This window comes from Parus major, chromosome 2 (assembly GCF_001522545.3).
Source record: "Parus major isolate Abel chromosome 2, Parus_major1.1, whole genome shotgun sequence".
Classification (NCBI taxonomy): Eukaryota; Metazoa; Chordata; class Aves; order Passeriformes; family Paridae; genus Parus; species Parus major.
The window spans coordinates 39,398,837-39,419,034 of record NC_031769.1 but is presented as its reverse complement, the minus strand read 5'-3'; the positions used below and the strand labels follow the sequence as shown (position 1 = coordinate 39,419,034).

Below are 20,198 nucleotides of genomic sequence, written 5' to 3'. Positions count from 1 at the left end.
CAAATAGGTTCTTAAATTAACCTGCTGTTCTTGAAAACAAGTACTAAGAAAACTAAGAACACTTTAAAACTAAGAACACTTTAAGCAACACCAAATGTTTCCAAATGTGCACATGGATTTGGTGGGATAGACATGTACTATTTCTTCTAAGCATAAACTAGTACATTGCAAAAGTGAAAAGTAAACTTGTATTTATAAATTAAAAAGAAATCATTTTAAGCAGTCTAGGAAATGGTCATTCAGCTGTCAGTGTTGAATGAAGTTTGCACATGAGGTGGAGTGTGTTGAACTTCTAGTCTGAGGTTCATGCAGAAGAGAAAATGCTTCAACAGTTCCATTCAGGTATGGAGATAGAAATGGACACATTCTTTTTGACTTTCTGAGCTTGGCTTTGACTTGGTTTGTTTTGTACTATAGAAGTAAACTTGTGCCTTATCAGTTTGCCCAGAGTTCACTTTCTCCAACAGAAATGGAATAAAGTTACCATTCAGGTACTCTGTAAGCCATCTTTATGTGGTTGGGTTGATTCATTCATTATGTTAAGGCACGTTTCTGCACTGCTTGGCAAGGAGCTCTGACGGCATCGTTGCTTTAGAAAGTCCAACAGCAGGGAACTCTGCCTACCTTTAGTAGCTGTCTTTACATTCTTTCATTCCCTCGTAAGCAGACTTTATGTGGCTCCTGCCTGTGACCAACTATACCCAGTGGTCTGCTCTTCACAGTCACAGGCTTTGAAAAGTGTCCCTATGCACTCACTGTGTGCAGCTGTACTCAGGAAAATGGCTTAAGGGCAGATATAATTATTTTAGAGTTTTCTGAAAATCAGAATTTGAACATTCTGGGCACTTTTTAACATTGTTGGCTTGTTTTACTATATTACCTTTTAAAAATAGCTGCTTTTTTAGTGTCGTCTTTCTGATCTAACTGTTCTGTATTTGCCAAGGGATTGTCCTTCAGCACGAAATAAAACTGGTCCTTTGACTATGGGTTCTCTAATCTTAATATTGTGTATGTAGAAGACAAGAGAGAGATAGAGATGGCATGTATAGCAAGGAACAAAGAGCACTGAATAACTTAAAAAGTCACCAGGATATCACACAGCTCTAAAGATAACAAGACTGCCTGTCTTGTTGAAGAAATTACATGAACCCCATATCCCAGCAGTAATTACAGTAGCCAGACAGCTCTGGTTTTTGGTGTGGAAGCACAAATTCTTCTGCCAACTTAACTGAGCAATGCAATGTACTTGGACTTCTATTCAACTGGAGGGGAGAGCAAGGACAATTACTATCCTGATCCAGGAACTAGGTCATTCAAATGCTTCCATACACTGTTAAATGTATTCTGGAAGTATTCCTGTTTATTGCTGAGGTGTCCTAATTTATGGAAGCAATGATATGTTTAATGTGCTTTGTAAAAAATCCCTGTGAGCCCCAAAATCTAGTCTCCCTAAATCTGTAAAATTTACCAGCAGTTAATTAAAATACTAGAACATTTCTTTGCCATGGTATTGATGAAGGTGCCAAAACTAGGTATTAAGTGATGTATTGCTTGACTATGGTATGTTGTGCTTTTAAGACCTTTCCTTTGCATGTCAGCACATCAGTGTGCTCTGCCACAATGACCAGGCAACCACTTCATTTTTCCTGACAATATGTCCCCTCTCCCCCTGTAGCTTCATAGATGCTCTCAACCCAGCAGGAGTATTTGTTCTAACTGCTATGTCAGTCCACCAAACAAATATGCAATATGAAGCTACAGAATAGAGAGAAGGGATTTTAGGACTTTCTGCTCCCCTGAGAGGGGGCTAGTAACACAGGATGCTTTGGGAAAACATTCCAGGAGACTGGCCTGAGGAATAAGGGACTCTCGAACTAAAGGCTCTGGTTTTTGCTTTCAAGCTTCTTAATGTAAATACAAACATGTTAGGTGGTGTTGGTAAGCAGAGTGAACATTTCATGTACTGTAGCGAGTTTGTGGCTGCCTGTCACAGTAAATGCATGGATAATGTTTTCTCATTTAACCCTTTTTTGGTGATAGTTTCAGTTTGACTCATTATTACTCACAAAAGGACTTACAGTAATGGAAACCTTTACAGGTATGAGTGATGTTATGTAATCTCATTAGTCATTTTGTGTTTGCAATGTATGCTATAACTATTTTTTAATAATTTGAATTCTTTATAGATACATTCCCAAAAGTTTCATATCAAATTTTAATTATAAATCATTACAAAAACCCGTAAGTTTCTTGAAGTTGGCTGGAAAAGCTTATGGAAAAAGCTTTTGGCAAGAGGATACCTTAGGACATATTTTGTGTGCTAGTCCAGGGGTAGCACGTTTTTTGGAAAAAAAGATATTTAAAGTCATTAGGCAAATTGAAAGGCAATTTATTTTGAGTAGCAGCAGAGAAAAAAAAATCATATCTAATAAAAGGTGGTTCAATTTTACTAAGTTAATTGTATGAAATATTTTGAGACTGTGTTGCTTTGAGATGAAAATGGAGGCTGAGAGATTTTTCTTTGATGCAGGAGGAGAGAGGCAGAAACAGAGGAAGGAAAGACTAGTGAAGACTTCGGCAGAAAATATTTGGCATCATGAAATCGGTAGTACATGAACCTTCTTGTCTGAAAAAGCACACAGTATTTTCATATACTTACCATTTCAAATGTCTGTATTTGAATGTGTATGCATTTTTATGTTTCTTTTATGTCTGGTATTACTTTTTGACATTAAATATTTTTGTTGTATGTGCTAACTGAACTTTGGGAAGTATATCTCAAATACAGTGACAATGGTGGTTCTTTGAGACTTGATGAGATTATTTAAGTTCTCTGCCCTTTGGATAAAATAATTTCATCTCTCTTTTTTTTTTTTTTTTGAATATTTGCCTGTTTTCCTAAAACACTAAATAGCCTGTGTCAAATTTTGGTCTTCAGGGCAGCAATAGTGCCCTGCTTTGGGAGCACTGATTAGCTGTGCAATAGGGAGCAGAATTAATTCATTGTCCTGTGTTTGTCCTGCCGTTGTCTGTTGCTGTTTCTTTGTATTCTCCATTATTTGTTTGGCAACACATTAAGAAGAAGTCTTATTTAGTGGCTCATTTAAAAGAATAATGTACTTGAGTTTGTTCAGGAAATAACTACTGCTTCAAATTTGAAGATCCTGACTGCCTACCCCAAGATGAGTCCCCCAACAGTTGGTTGCCTTACACACTAATGCCCAGTAGAAGAACAATCTGTGCTACAGATAGTTGTCACATCAGAAATAATTCAAAACTGCAAGAAAGAGAAAAATAAAAAATAACTGAAGCTCCAGACAAATTGTCAGGCTGGGTTGTGTAAATAAAATGGCCAGCTAATTGTATTCCCTGGTGAATCCAGTCCAAATGGACCAGACAGGTTGAGTGCATAATAGAACACATGCACCACAGTTTGAAAATCTCTGGGAATACTGAGCTGTCTTGTGCCACCCCTGATGGAGCTGAAATTGTAGTGAACAGAATGCTGGAACCATGTTGTATTATCAGAGGACGTAGAACCACTTATTTGAACTAAACACTTAGTGCTGTCATGCTGGTGTGACAGAAAATGGCACTAAAGCACAGCTGAGTAGCTATTTTTGTCTGGATAAATACTCCAGTTTGTCAAGCTCTGTTTCCTGGTCTGCTAAAGCACAAAGGTAGAGTTCAAAATTAGACGTTAACAACTTTATGTTATGTTAGCTCAGGAAGAAGAATCATCTCATTCCTTTTTTTTCTGTGTGCAATTCCAAATGTTGAGTAAATTAAAGTAGTGGGTCCCAGGTGATTCAAAGAGGATGCTTAAGCCGATGTTTCATTTTGTATTTCCACAAAAGTAAATTTTGTGTAAATTTGCCTCTTTCTTTATTTCAGTTCATCGGGTTTTGGCATTGCTGGTGGTAGATGTAGTCTCCAATTTAAAAAGCACTCCTTTTAAGAGATGGGCTTCACTTAATAAGTATGCTTGTAACTCCCACTTTTACAATTATCCTTACTGTGCTGGAGCACTTCAGATATTTGCTTTTGTGTCCTAAAACTAACGGCAAAAAATAAAAAAGAAATAGAGATTATAGATATAAAATATAGAGTCTTACTGACTGAGCAACCAGGCTTGGGGTGTAAGTGGGAGCTTAGGGTTTCCATTACTGAACTAAGTCTAAATTTAATACCTGGTTAAAAATTGGGGGGGAGGATTTTTTTCATTAAACTTAGCTAAAGTTGGGGAAAGTTCAGGTAGATTGGGGAAAATTGTAAATTTAGGGCCCATGATTTCTCTGAAGCATTTTCTGCAAGTCTGGACCATTATCTCGTTCATGGCACCTTGCAGCTGGGGAATGCTCTGTGGCAAGCCAAACAGGAACAGTGTGAAGCTGGTGTCTCCTATAGGGGTGGAGAGCTAATGAAGATCAGAGAGAGGGTAAAGTAGTATTTCAGGCATTTCCCAAGGCACTCTGGAGGCAGAGCTGTCCGGATACAAAACTTCAGAGGAGACCTTAGTATGTGGGCTACACATATGGAAGGACTGTGCTGCTATGCAGCAAATCTCCTGGCTTTCTGTCAGGATTGCTTGAGTGGAAATTTTTTATTTTTTATTTTTTTATTTTATTTTTTATTTTTCTGTCAGGATTGCTTGAGTGGTAATTTTATATTGAGTTAGTACAAAAAACTTAGAGAGAGGGCTCAATAATACTGTCTTGAGTATAACTAATGTGTGTTCTTGCTAAGCTTGTGAATGAATTCTGCTGATGTTGCCTTGAAGTCAGGAGTGCTATGCCCTGAGAGAGAGCAATGGGGAAAGGTGAAAATAATGTTCTGCCTCTGTGGTCCCCTAAAGGCAAACTTTCACTACCCTTTTCCTGCAGATGAAGAGAAATTGTTTGGTCAGTTAGTGTTTAGAGGACAAGAGAGGAACAGAGGAAGCCCGTTCTTCAAGGAATGAAGAGGAGCAATGAATGACTTCTAAGTTCACCAGGGCATCACACAGCTTTTGAGATAACTAAGAGGGCTACTCCCAGTCAGTGAATAGTAGTTCTCTCTTCCTCTTTGTTTTCTTGCTTTCCATCTGAATTTTTCTTTCCTGAAATTGATCCATAACATGTAAATAGTGGTATCCAAGATAGCAAAGTTAAGAGTTGAATATGGCTTTAAAAATGCAACTTACTAAAAACCATTTACACTTACAATTTTAAGAATTTTTATAATACATTCTAAACTCTTCATAATACTCTTATTTATTCAGAAGTGTTGTTTCTGAATTTTCAGGTCAAAGAATGTTATGAAGGAGACTGTAGTCTAAAAAGCTTTGTTTTGGCATGAGGCATACATTTATACAGCCAGATAGTGCACGAATATCTGAGGGGAAATTTTGGGGATAAAAAAAAGCAAGACAAATGAAAATGAGCAGCATGGAGCAGTTTTTGATGAACAAGATAACAGATTCAGTATCAGCTACTTTTCCAAACAAAAAGTTTTGTGTGCGGTTTTTTTTTGTTGTTGTTTTTGTTGTTTTGGTTTGTTTTGTTTTAGGTTTTTTTTCTGTGTAGTTCTGTAGCTCAGTTGAGGACTTTAGTCTTTTTGAACTACAGTCTTCTCTGCTCAGGAAGTCAGCCACAGTAGTCAGAATGATTCCTTCAAAGTATGTATATAAATCATGAAAGTAGTGGAATAGGTGTATGGTCTGTAATAGATTAATTTCCCTGGTAAATCAAGACACCTTGGCAACACCGGTATAAGCAGTAGTGAAGCTGCAAGAAGGCTTAACTCTTGTGAATATCTGATTTTACTCCTATCTCAAATCTGTAATTTTTCACTTGTATTTAAGTAATGTAATTTTCTACCTTGTATTTAAGAACAATATTCTTTCTTTAGTCTTTAACATACATCCAATTTAATAAGAAAGTTATTTATATTACAGTCATAGCAGAAGGTTCATTGTGCTGTGTGCGCTGATCTGGCCACAGGGTGAATATATCTTTACCTATGAGATGTAGGAAGCCATACAGTTTGAAATTCTTCATGGTTTGAATCTGCTTTGAGTCTAACTTGTTTTTTTTAAAAGCAGCAAAACAATCTAATCAATCAAATCAAAACAAACAAATCAATCTGTTTTCTGGGGAAAGAAAACAAAAAAACCCAAGCAAACAGAAACACCAATACACAAACAAACAAAATCAAACTAAAAATAACTACAAAACCAATAACAACAACAAACCCCAACCAACCTAAACAAACAGAAAAAAAAAACCTCCCCAAGAATCCTACTGGAAAAATTGTTTTTTTTCACTATGTATTTGTTTGCTTGACTGCTGCTTTCCTGAGAAATTCTATTGCTTTAACGTTTTCAAGCAGCTCTTCACAATTTTCAGAGATTTTTCTGTGGACAAATCTCTTCAAGTTTTATGGCCTACTATAATCAAATATGTCTTACCATTTTACTTTTTCTATTTTCAAGATTCGGAAAAATTCTGAAATAAACCATAGTCTTTCTGGTGGTAGGATATATCCCCCCCCTGCCACAATTGTGTACAAAGCTCCCTTTGGTGTATGTTGGGAAAAAATTGCAATTATTTGAGCAAATCAGAGTACAAGACCCTGTTCAATTTAATTTTGATTTATTCTTATGATCAGGTCAAAAGAGAGTGGCCTGAAACTATAGCCTGTGCAAACCTAAAGAAGCAGATAGAAAAACCCTGGTTTCATTATGATTTTTTTGTCCTGCCCTGTAGTTTTAAAATCTACTAAATAATATTCTTTTTCATTAATTCTGGTAAAGCAGGTACTTACTTATTTTTAAGGGGAACCAACTGATAATATTTTGGGACCAGTAAATTAACCAGTAAATATTTAAGTCCTTGTTTTCCTCTTTGAACAGGAATAGACTCCTGTGCTACTGAGCTGCATGTTGTATCTGGTAACACTGGCAAAAACTGTGTCAGAATTGCTGTACATTCCTCAGGACAAATCCAAAGCAAGTGTAAACTTCATTATGTATTGTGCTCTGTACACAGTTTTACATAGCTTTTCCACAGGCTAGACAGACATTTCCAAATGAATTTCTTGAGATGATTCACTCTTGAAGTACATGATGCCAACCTAGAAAATTGACAGGAAGCAATTATTCAGATTCTTCTAAATTTTTAATTTTTAAAGCACATTGTTATGTATTTCTCTACTAGGTAGGCTAAAGCATCTTCCTGGCAATACTGGAATGCCCTGAGGATCCCCAAAAGCCTTTTAAAGAATATTTTATTTACTGTGAGGAGGACTTGAGATAACCCTTTTAGGTGCCTGCAAGATTTGTAAAGTCTGGTGAGAACAGATTGGCCGTGGATGCCTTCAGCTCAGACTCAGCAAAAGGTTTGCTGTGTATGGTTTCAGGCTACTGGCAATACTTGGGGTATTAAAAGTGCCATTGCAGCATTAGTGGTGATGATATGGGAGCTCATATGCATTGCTGAGGCCAAGTCCTGTAGAGACTGATCCACCCAAAACTCAGAAGTGGGTTTCTGTCTTTCTTTCCTGCTGCTCTGTGGTTCCCCAGAGTCTTGTTTTACTTACTAAATCTAAAGAAAAAGAGATGCTGGACAAAGCACAAAGAATTTGGCTTTGACTTTTGGAACTCATGGCAAAGCACTTCTTATTTATTTTTAAATAATAAATATTTAAAAAAAATTTTAAAAAAATTTTAAAAAAGCAAACAAAAGTAAATTTGCTTTCATTTTCAATCAAGGAACAAATTTTCTTACCAGTGCTCAACCCTTGGTAGCATGTAGATCTCTTTATGGCAGATGATCTGAGCTGGCACAAGAAAGGAGATTTTATCTGTGCATGCATGTCATTGAAAATTAAAACATTTTTAAGTTTAAGAGGAAGGAACTCTGGAATAACCTCTTTAAAATAGCAATGGAGAGAGCAAATGGGGTTGATTTAATGAGGACATTTCATTGGTTCATGAACAGGTTTAGAGGGCCCAGCTGCCTTTAGCAGCAGGAATCTGATATCAGTCCTGAGTAACATAGAAAGACACTTTTGAGGTCTGTGTGTTACCAGTCATTACAGTTCTGATTCTACCTTATCTGTTTTTTTTTCCAAGTCTTCTGCTTTGGGATTCCATTTTAACTGAGCATTTGTGATCTGTATATAAATGCATTTTCTCAAAGGAACAAGTTCTGCACAGCAGGATCAGAGCAATTCTATGGTCCTCAGGTCTATCAGTACAGAGCAGATTTCTCTCTCTACTGAGTATGAAAACACATAATCAAGGGAGTAGGCTGCTCTGTAACAGTATTTGGCCATGAAACAAAAGATAGTCATTCTGTATAAAAGGCATTCAGAACCATCTGATGCTTCTCCTTCTGGTATTTGAAGATTCTATAGAAAACAGGGGGTTTAAGCAACATGTCTCTTTTGTGAATGAGTAACAAAGTCAAAAGTTGAATGTGCCTAATTAAAGTATTTTTTCATTTAGTTTAGTCACAGGATGATAGAAAAGATTTTTGGAAGGAACTTATGGAGGTCACCTACTCCAGCCTCTTGCTCAAAGTGGGATGCATTTGACCAGTGTTTGACACTTTCCTGCGTGGCATACTTGTCACTAACCCAGAAAGATGAGGATTTGATGGATGGACCTTGCAGTGGATAAGGAATTAATGGGATCATCATATTTGAAGTGTTGTGGTCAATGGCTTGAGTGGAGCCCAGTGATGAGTGGTGTTCTTCAGGGGTCTATACTGGGACACTGTTAGCACTGTCTAACATAATTTTTGGCAACATTGGCCATGGCATGGAGCACACTCTCAGCAGGTTTGCTGACAATACCAAGCTCTTTGGTGCAGTCAACACATTGGAGGGAAGGAATGCCATCCAGAGGGACTTTAACAGGCTTGAGAGGTGGGCCCATGCTAACCTCATGAAGTTCAGCAAGGCCAGGTGCATGGGCCTGCACCTGAGTCAGGGCAATCCCGAGCACAAGTACAGGCTGACCAAAGAATAGCTTGAGAGCGTAGGTATGAATTTAAATTGAGGAAACTGACTCTCAGGCTTTTCATTTCTGTTTGATTTCTTTAAAGCATAGGGAGGAGTAACTTCCTATATGAGATATTCACTTAAAATACCTACTACCAGACAAAGTTAATTACCACTAACAGATAGGTAAGTTTCCTACAAAAAAAAAAAAAAAAAGAAAAAAAAATACTTCAAGATAATTTATCTAATTCAGCATCCAGCTAAATGTAATTTAATTGTACAATGTAACTGAAAAGATTTTGAAAAGATTTGTTGCATCCAATTATGCTTATTCTAGCAGGATGCAGTTGAAATTACTTTATTCATTCTATACTCTTCTCAGTATGTTGGGTTGGGATTATTAAGGAGAGAAGGAAATAAGAATCCATTCTATAAATCTCTTCACCTTCCTTTAGCCTGAGAAAGAGTCAGTTTCTAATTGTCCCACGGATGTTTTCTGTGCCAAACTTCATGCACGTGAAGCAGCACAGGTGCTTGCACATTTATAGATTTTGCAAAGTCTATGATCCTTGTCTGCCTTTTCTGTGCACATTGAGGCCATAGCTGGTTTCAGCTAGAGGATCAATTAAAAATGTCAGCTTGTAACTTAAAATATAAAAGAAAGCATACAAAAGATGAAATCAAAAAAGGAAGTAAACTTCCCTTTCAAAAAAAAGTCCTTTATCTGATAAAATATAGTATGTCTGAGTATCTTAAGCATACTAACAGAAACATGTAATTTTTTAACAATGCAAGCCACAAACTAAATTTGATAGTTTTGTTGTGAGCATGGATTGCATAATGTATTTGCATTGTCTGAGACAGTTTTGTAAATGAGCATGGACCACAGGAAAATACCTGAGCGGGTACAGAGATAATATATTGATAGATTTAACCACCTCAGATTTACAGGTTTTAGCATCAGCAAACTGATGAATTGTCCCCCATTTTTCTAGTGTGAACCTACACATCTTGGTACACAGAATGTTGGTACATTGACTGAGTTCATGATATGCAAAATGTGGAAGAGTGATCCTGTTTAGATAACAAATGTCTGAATGTTCTGTCCAAAATTCAGACCTTATTTACTAAGATTCAATCACATACAGTGATTATTCTGACATGATACATACTGCTTTATTTTCACTAGACTTCTGTCTAGAATGAGTGACAAAAATGGTGGTTGCTCTGACGTAAGCAGCAGAACAAGTGGCAACCATCTTACTGGAATGACACATTACATTCAGTTTTGCAGATTCAAAAAGATTTTGTAGTGTGAGTAAAATTCATGGAAGTAGAATTATTTAGCTCAACTGGGTACCCATCAAAATCAGTTTAATTTGGATAATTCTTAAATTATTAAAAGATAGACATATAAACAAAAATTAAAAAATAAAAACTTTGCAGGTATGTTGCTTCTTTTATAGTAAATATTAGATAATCTTATCTGTGGAAAATACTGTTGGCTTGGGTGAACTTATTTTAGGCTCAATATAAAATCAAGATGGTCAACACAAGACACAAATTTAGTCACCTTCAAGTACATCATGACTTATTACTAGCAGTCTAAATAATGTTAAAATAAAATTTTAATAATGTCTAAATAAAAATTTATGTATTTATTCAAAGTGATATGAATAATAGAAATACTTATGTAATTCACATATTTGAAAAAAAAAAAAAACTAATGATTTCACAGCTGTGGATTTCCAATAGTAAAATATCTTCTGTTCATTTTGTTAATGGAATTGCTTGGAAGTACTTTTAGAAGAGTGCTTTTTAAAAATTCAAATATGCTTTTTTTCTCGGTAAATGTTCATTCATTTAGATAGCTAGTCTAGCAAGAACTTCATACCAAGAAGGAAAAAAGACAGAAAAATGCAATCAAAATGTAGGAAGTCAGAAACATATTCAAGGTACAAATATTTTTTGGGTTAATTTTTTTAAAGTTTGAAAAAAGAATAAAATCCATTCACTTTATTAATAAAGGGACCCTTTTATTGTTTTTCTTGGCTCTTCTGAGCCATTCACATGTGAGTTTCAGAATCACTACAAATTCAGATTTCTGTATTTCTACCACTGTTGTGTATGCTGAAATACCTTCTAGAGTTTAAAGAATTGTCAGGACTGCCAATATGTATTGGGTATTTTTTTCAGTTTGAAAGTGATTTAGCAAGGAAATTTACCTCCCTGATTATTTGAATTAAGGCTGACACCAGACTTAGCTATGATATGAGTAATTCTAGACTTTATTCTACATCAGTTCATATTCAAGTTCCATTTTAGTTCCAATATATTATTTCACTGCTTATTTTTCAAAGATTCATATGCTTGCCAATTAATACAATAAATATATTCTATCTTATTCACACACTTGTGTATTAACACTACCAATATATTCCTTTTCAGCAGATGATGGCAAACATATCATTCCTTTTCAAATTACTATCTGTGAAAGGTTTCTTTAATTATAACTTTTAAATAAGCTCTTGGTAATAACAATAACCAGCTAAATGAAACATTCCTGTTCTTTAGCTTCAAAATTGTCTCTCAGCTGGCTTGCATGTACTGTATGAGTCAGATTTAAAAAAAAAAAAATATAGATGTGCAGGTTCTTTGACTCGGGCTATACAGCATATGATTGAAGTAAAGAACATCATCTGCTTTGTTCACCAGGGAGTTTTATTATTATTATTTCTCTCTGGTCTTCTACTTTTCTGCTCCTCAAATAAGGCTAATTACAAAGGAAAAAAAGTTGAAACTGGTAGAGAGAGATCCTTTAAAGCCATTCCTTTTGCAGAATGGAACAAAAGAAAGTACCAAGGGCATGGATAGGCCTTGAAAAAAAAGAAAAGAGAAAAACCATCTAATGAGGATGCTGAGATAAGTGCTTGTGAAGAAAACTGGCAAAAAAGGGCTTTTAGTCTAAAATCCATAAATAAGTGGGCATTAGATGGGTACTAGAACATTTTTAACAAGAGAGGCCACCAAACTGTATCATCCTATGCAAGAGCTACTACCCTAAAACTCTTCTTAACAAGAAAAGGGTTTTTTTTCTTTGAAATATTAATTTGAAAAAGATATACTTGAAAATTAAGGAGTATTATTCACATCTGTGAATCCATTATAGGGGAAGACACCATCAAAGCTGCTTTAGATATAATTATGAATGCTGTAGATTTTCTAAAGGTCAAAGATCCTAAACGGTATGAAGAATTGTTCACAGCATATCATGGTTCAGACAGGGTTTGACCTCCAGTCTCTCTTTGGGTCTTCTAGTGTGTGCTGAAGAAGAAGCATGCACAGCGTCAACTACAGAAGAGTTTAAGAATCAAATCATTTGCCCATCCTCCAAACCTGTTTCTTAATACTCCCGGGTAATTGGGCACTCAGACGTGCTTGATATCCATAGATGTTCGGGTCAGGTGTTGGAGGCTCGGTCTAATTACCAGAGAATGACTGCCAGCTAAGCATTGTCCATTTCAGCTCTCAGTGCTGCTCTTGTAACACATAAAGGAGAAAAACAAATCTGAAAGGGAGAGAAGATAAAAGGACAGAGAAAAATAAACTATAGGACCTGATCCAAAGACTGTAGAAGTTAATGGAAAGTCCCATTAGCTTCAGTGAGGTTTATATTAATCTCTTTTTTTAACAAGACTGGCAGTTCTTTATCCCATCATGCATTAGATCTCCTTTCACCCATGTGTACCAGAAAGTTTGCATTTAGTACCAGTGATCTGATCTTGAACATGTTCTGACAAACTAATGAAATCAGTTGGGAAATTATTTGATTTAACTTTGGGTTTTTTAGAAGTTTCTCTTAACATGAAACTTTAAGGGCTTTGAAAAAAGGTTTCAGTACAACAGCAGTGGTCTCCAAAATAATGTAATGATAATAATAACAACAACAGCAACAAGAATTTGTAAATCCCATGGCTAAAAATATGATGTTTACACTTTGGAGCATTTTGATTGTGAATTTAAAATTTATTTTAAACAGATTTATTAACTATTTCTTAAATATGTGGTACACGATACTGCTCCTTTCTTGCTCACTTTTAGTCACATTTCTGGCACGTGTTCTGTGCCGCAGATGGACCAAGTAAATACACATGTATCTAGTGATCAGGTGTTTGAACTTGATTGCCAGCTAGCAGCTTTTGGTGTGAGAGAGGATTCACCCACAGGTGTCCTATGCTCAGGAGAGTAAATTTTTGGCACTAACTTTTCACAGCAGGTTACCTGTGTAGCTGGTAGCCATTGGCCATTTTGTGTCGCTTGCTGCAGACTTTCCTAGATTCTGTGTGACTGATGAATAAATATACCAAGATACTTCCAAATGGTTTGGTAGATGTCCTGCAATTATCAAATTTTATTTACTATGGTTCACAATTTGCCTTATTGAGTAGTGAAGCTGAACTAGTATGTTGGGTGGTTTTCTTTGTATCAATGATTTTCTTTTTTAGTCAGGGATTTTCCTGAACCATCAGTCATAAAACTGATGTTTTACAAGCTTTTGGTAGTCTAGATATTATGATAATATCTTCTTCATGCAGATTAATAAACCACATACAGCTGCAGACAAGATGGTAGGCGTTTTTTTTGCGCTCGATTCAAGCTAGAGAGATAATAGTGTTGTTTTCTTGTCAGGCAGTATTTTATTTTGCTTTACTGCACACTCAGTGTCAGTGAAGCATCAGACATAATTCCATAATTAAGTTCTATTGATACTTGCTTTAAAAGCAAAATTATAATCCTTTTGTTTCACACATTAAAGACTGAGTTCGGTCTCTGAATAATGCTGTAACTCTTCAGAGGACACTTGAATTTTCTTAATCACATTTTAAGAAAATAATTACTGGTTGCAGCAGAGAAAATTTATATAAATACTTTCTTATTGAAATTTTTCACAGTTTTTTCACGTCTTTGAGTTCAATTAGCTAAATAACCACAATTCCCACAAACTGCAAACTTCATAGACTATATAAAATAGTGTCTTTGATACACTGAGTATCTTGAAACAAGTATCTGGCTAGATATAATAATATATACATTGATGGAAGGTGGTGTCAGTGAATAGTGTATTTGCATGCTTCTCACACTGAGAAATTTCAAACTTGCGATAGAGCCCTCCCTTCACCCCTGTATTTAAATGTCAGCTGTTTTTAGACAAACCAGACAGAAGATAAATAATTAGAGAGATAATATTTTATTAGAGGAAGGGGAAAATTCTCTTTTTATTAATCTTTCATATAAACAAGCTGGACTATAAATTGTCATCCTTACCTAGGTTAAAACCAGAGCAAGTTTAGCTAGTTCAATGCAGAAAAATATCTTGTTTTGTTTCACGAAGATGCCAAGGAAGGGGCTTTCTAACGGGGAATGAGCTTCTAACAACATAATAGAACATGTCAGATACATGTCTGCAGAGAAAAAATTGATCACAGAAAATTAATACTTTTCCAAAATATTTCACTTCTGTAAAAATATGTGAAAAATGTGCAGGATATATGATATTAAAACATACAATGAAGTTGTTGTTTAAATCAGAATGCAAATTTCTTCAACTTGATCACAAGGAAAAATGATGGTATGGGCCATTCCTTTAAGAGTTGGATTCTATGATCCATCTGGATCTCTTCCAACTCAGGCTGTTCTGTGATTCTGTGATTCTGATATGAGGTTGAATGAATGAGTGACAAAAGTGGCCTTGCTGGAAGCTTGGTTTAATTCTTAGCTGTAGCCTGCCTGGTTAATGGAACACAGTTGTTCCAGAAACAAGCAGAAGTTCTCCGAGAGTAACCTAAACTGTGGTTAGTACTGCACTTTGTGCTTTCGTGGTAACTCAGATAGCAAACTTACATATTTGAATTCAGAACCCTTAAGTTCCCACTGTTGGCTAACATTCAATCTCTTCTTTAGAACAAAACAACTGGTTCCCAGCAAGAAAGCTTCAACTGGAAATGCAGAACATATGGAAGAGCTGCCCACATCTTTGTGGTTCTCTTAAGACTTGAAAAGGTGGGTCAGTAAATCTGTCATAGGCATTCTGAAGGCTATCATGCAAGTCTCAGGAGTCTGCCTAGATCTAGACAAGTACAGAAGTGTCCTGGCTGGAGCTGTACTTAGGCCTATCAAGATGAGAGTAAAGAGCAAAGAAGTTCTGTTTCTTGTAACTTCAGGGGTGTTGGCCTCAAGGCAGGGGAGCCACTTACATCTCAGACTTTATCAGCTCAAAAATATTTATGCAGTTTGCTTGTGCAGGGAGTTCAGTCCTGACTGAGCCAGTAAGATTCTCACAGAGTGTGCTAGGAGATGATAAGATGTGTGAAATGCACAAGAATCACTTCAAGTTTAATCCTGAAAAGGCCTCTCATTGCTGAGTGCAAAAGCAAATGAGCCAACAAGCCTCTCAAAGTGAGTTGAATGCAATGGGCATCAGTAATGAGTGAATGTGGGATGACAGTGGGGACACAAATGGCTTTAGCCATCTGTCTTTGGGACCTTAAATCTGGCAGCCGAGAGCAGATAGACACACCCATAAAATGCTCCAAAAAGATGTAAGATTATTAGCCACCTCTCTTTTGGTGGTGCAACAGATTTACAATGGTACGCTGGAACAGATTCATTGTGTCCAGGCATAAAGAAAATCTAAATATATAGTGTGTTGCAATCATAAAGTTGCATTTAAAGATGAATCTGCTGCATTCTAGTTTTTCTTACTAGAAGGATCTAATTTGCATAGTCTATATAATATTATTAGCACCTATCTAGTAAGACACTTGCAGGTTTATTGCACAATCTAAAGTAAGCAGAATTTTTACATTCTAAGTTTCACATTTTAGTTGCTGTTAAAGGACTGCAATAAATACTGCTTTACTTGCATTAACACTGATGGCTAAAACAGCAATAGGAAAAAAAAAAAAGAGGGAACAAGGCTAAGACTGAGTGGCAAAATGAAAGAAAGAGGAAGACTTTCCACCTGTACTGCAAGGCTTCAGTCATCACTGCAGTTGAATCTCTGCATCTCGAAGAAGTTGATTGTGATGAGGTATTCAGACCTAGGGGTGCTTTACTTTTTTTAACTGACTGTGCAGCTAAATCTGCAAACATCATTTGTGGAGGCAAACTGTATCTGTGTACACAAGCTGTTGTACCAGAGGTGTGGATAACTACACAGCTCTTGTAGTAACTGAAACCAGGAACCAGGGGTACAGAAACTCTTTCTTGAATGGTATTTGGCTTGAAGACTCCCGGAGTCACAGTTCTTAGGTACAGCACTTCATACTGAAAATATATCTTCCAAGTATAATAGTACTGTATTTGTTTACAGATATTCAAAATATGTATAGAATATATAGGGTAGATTTTTTGTTTATTCACAAGCTTACAAGCACTATAGGGCCAAAAGCATATGTACATTTATATACTATGAAAGTGCACTTGCAGTCAGTGAATCACTGCTTATGCAGGCTAACATACCTAGCTGAGCTTCTATGCTTACGTATATTCAACCAAAGGTTTCCGAATATCATGATGTAAGAGATTTTCACTGACCATCCAAATATGCCTACTTTGAAAATAGAATTTGCATCAACATTAGCCAGTATGGTAGGACAGAAAGTGAAAGAAATGCCCTGTTCAGGAGGTCTGAAGAACATCCCCTTTTGAAATTTACCATGCATTAATTATGTATGACATTTCAAGGAGTGAGAGTTGTTTGTAGCCTATGGCAATGAGTTACTGAAATGAGACAGAAGAAAATGTGTCAGCATATCAAATTACACAGATATTGGTAGTCTAGATGTTATTTGCTAGTTTGGAAAGCTATGTTTGGTGTTGTGAAATTAAGGTACTGTGCGCTGGGTTTGAATGGTAGTATGACATTTCTCTTAAAATGACAATACTGAAGTAATTGGGTGAAAAGAAATGTAATTCCTATCTTGTGGCAACACTGAAAAGAGAAACAATAAATAAAATATATTCCTATAACATATTCTGAAGGTAATAAAAATGATGATAGAAATACTAAAATACATTTCAACTCCCTCCCCCCTCCCCCCCAAAAAAACTTAGCAAACTCCTTCTCATTCAACAAAATAAGGGAAAAGTTTATTGAGGATTATATAATGTGTGTAAATATTTAGTTTTTCCACTTTTTTTGGGAGGATATCTTTGTCTAATAGTGATTTTAGCTAAAATCACTACTAGACAAAGATACTTCTACTGCTACTAAAAATTCCAAAGGAGCTCCTCCTTCACGTAGGAGAAGGATCCCCGGCATTCTGGAAATCAATTTTGGTTTCTATAAAATTTAATACTGCTCTATTTTACAGTATGTTGGATGTTACATACTGTATTAGCTTTATTTTTACAGTATGTTTGTTTGTTATTTTTATATATTTTGATCCCATGGAAAGAGAAACTGTCTTTCTCACAGTGAAGACAAGCTGTTGAAATGGCTGCCAGCAGAATTCTGGCGTTAAAAGAAAAACAACAAAACCAACCAAAAACGAACCAAAAAATATCTTGCAAACTGGAAGTAGTTGAACCAGTCACAAATCTTTTGACTTTCCTCCTGTCCTACCCACTTGGGTGCCCATCTCCTCAAATGTGAGATTCATGAGTATTAACCAGCCAATTTACCAACAGTATCTGAAGAAGATTTTCGGATAGAATCTCTGATTTTTTAAGGGCATAAAAAGGACACATCCTTTTTTATATTGCTGCAATCTCCATTGTCCATTGTAGGGGAATCTGGATGGGAGTTTCTCGAAGCCTCAGGACCCACTGCTGCAGAGTGCAAGATGATCCATCCTTAGCCTGGGTAAACATTCTCATCTGTGCTGGTACACGTTGTCATTAAGGATTGCAGCCCATCCATTTAAGGTTAAATCAGTTATTATCTAATCAGTCTAATCTGTCATTATCTAATGGACTCAACATTCCAGTTTATCAAAATGTAAAAGCAATGGCATTATTTTAGCAAGCAAAAATTTAAGGTGGGAATAGCAGTTCCTACAGTATGTGCAAACATTGACTAGAACATCTGTGTGCCTTAGTGTTTTCTTTTCACTGCTGCCCCTGTTTGGAGTTTTCTGGTTTGTGCTGCCCATATTCAGTACTGCAACAGCTTCATGTCCACTATTCTTATAGGAGACTTCAGAATTCATCAGAATATCTAATAAATGTCATTCTTGTTGACCTAGTTTTTAGATTTTGTAGCATCTTCTAGCTCATGATTCTCTTTCTTTTTTAATATAAATTAATTTTAAGTAATTTTAAGCATTTTAACAGTTTCCAAAGCACCTTTGTTTTGCAGGAGTGTGTTGTACTGGGAGTATTACTCATGGTTGCATACTCAGAATACGGGCTGTATGCAAGCTATGAATGCTTTTAATTTGAATGACAGGTAGTACTTCACACTCAACAGAGGTTTTTCATTTTGCTATGTTAATGCTCTTCCAGTCAGTTATATATGTACTGAAGTATTCTCTTCTCCTTAGGTTTTACCATTTTATCCCTGTGCCTTCCATCAGTGTATTAAGCTGACTAACATTTGTTGTGTTTGCTCTGGGACTCCAAAGAGGCAGCAGTGTGTTCAGTAAAGTACTTTTATTTTGAGAAGGTTATATTAGGAAGCTCAGGAGTATCTACTCTAACTTGAATAGGCGGTTTGTGATGGTCTGTAGTTCCCTAAGAAGTGGTGAAATGAAGAAGCATTTAATAATCTGCATCCTCTGTGCAAATAAAATGATCCTGATAGTTGAAATCGCCTCTGAGCCAAGCAGAAAACTCTTGTCAATTGTCATCTTCATGCATGGGTATTAGGTCATCTTTCATACCAATAATCTTTGTGAGAGCAAGCAAATGCCCTCACTTTTGATATTCAGTGGCAAACCAGAACAAGAAGTGGAGAATAGGTTTAATGCACCTGGTGTATGGTAGCTGGGAAGAAATGCTGCAGTATTTTGTATTGTTGATGTCCACACATGGTTACCATGTGTGGACATCAAACCACATAGTTTATGGTATTGCTAGAGCAGTTTAACAACTACATGGTTAGTACTATTTTGAGGAGCAGGTCATGATGGTTCAGCAGGATGGAGAAGTCACCTACCCAGATGAAGATAATGTTCAAAGGACTGGTAGACAAAAAAACTAGCATTAGCTCACCAAACTACATACCTAGCCTGTCAGTTGTACAATGCAAGTCATGAATTATGTGGTTGTACAGAGAGTGGTTTCTCTGTGATAGAAATGTTTATAAACTGCTCATTCTTTAATGCTGTTCGGTCTTGAAAACAACAGCAAAAACCTCTCTTCTATGTTTTTCTGTTCTAAAAGAAAATTTGAACACAACATGAGAGGAAAAGTGACACTTTGGGCATTTATACTGCATTCATCCCTATCATATGGAACTATTACTGTATTCTCTATTACATGTAAAAAATAAAAAAAAAAATAAAGCCTGGTTTTGATAAAAGTTAGCAAAATGTTAGCAAAATGTCCGTGAGGATTGTTTCTTAACAATGAAAAAAGAAAAATGGTTCTTGCTTACTTAAACTCCCTAGTCTTTTTTGTCTACAAGGACATGCATTTCTTCACTCTTGTTACCATGTCATCTTCCTCCTCAGTCTCTGTTAATGTCTTCTTCTGGTCTTATCCTGCTGTGACTGAGCATTACAAAATTTTTCACGCCTCCATGCGCAAGTCTATCAACCAATTAGTTTTCAGAGCACATGATACATATAGATGGCATGGCAGTGGGTTCAGACCTAGGTCAACATACTCCCAGCTTTTAGTCAATATGAAAAAGGTATAGGTCTACATTATCAGTGGTATCGATTTAGAGAGAGGATTGTTCATTTTTGCTTCTTTTTCAAACTTACTTCCAGCTGTGATCACCACTGTTATTCCGATTTTTGTCTCAACAGTCACCACAGAATTTCTCGCTGTGACAAACACTAATTTTAAACAGGCACCTGAAATGTATCAAAGTATGAGTCTCATAGTGACTCTTGATGGAGGTTTGTTGCACATCTTGCATATCCATCTTTTAGACCATTCCAGTAAGATATCCAGTTTTTGCATCTAATTACCTTCTGTTTTCCTTTGAAAACGTTTGGAAGACTTGTTGGTGAGGACTTTTGAGGAAAGTCTGCCTCAAAAAT

At 36.2% G+C, this 20,198-nt stretch overlaps 1 long non-coding RNA gene across 1 annotated transcript in view; it reads left to right on the top strand.

Moving 5' to 3' along the window:
* LOC107201081 overlaps window positions 1-20,198 on the top strand; it is a 57,146-nt gene that overhangs the window by 13,380 nt on the left and 23,568 nt on the right. The window contains exons 3-4 of the long non-coding RNA XR_004495820.1: window positions 2,531-2,605; window positions 14,947-15,045. This is a non-coding gene — a long non-coding RNA (uncharacterized LOC107201081). The remainder of the gene's footprint in view (window positions 1-2,530; window positions 2,606-14,946; window positions 15,046-20,198) is intronic.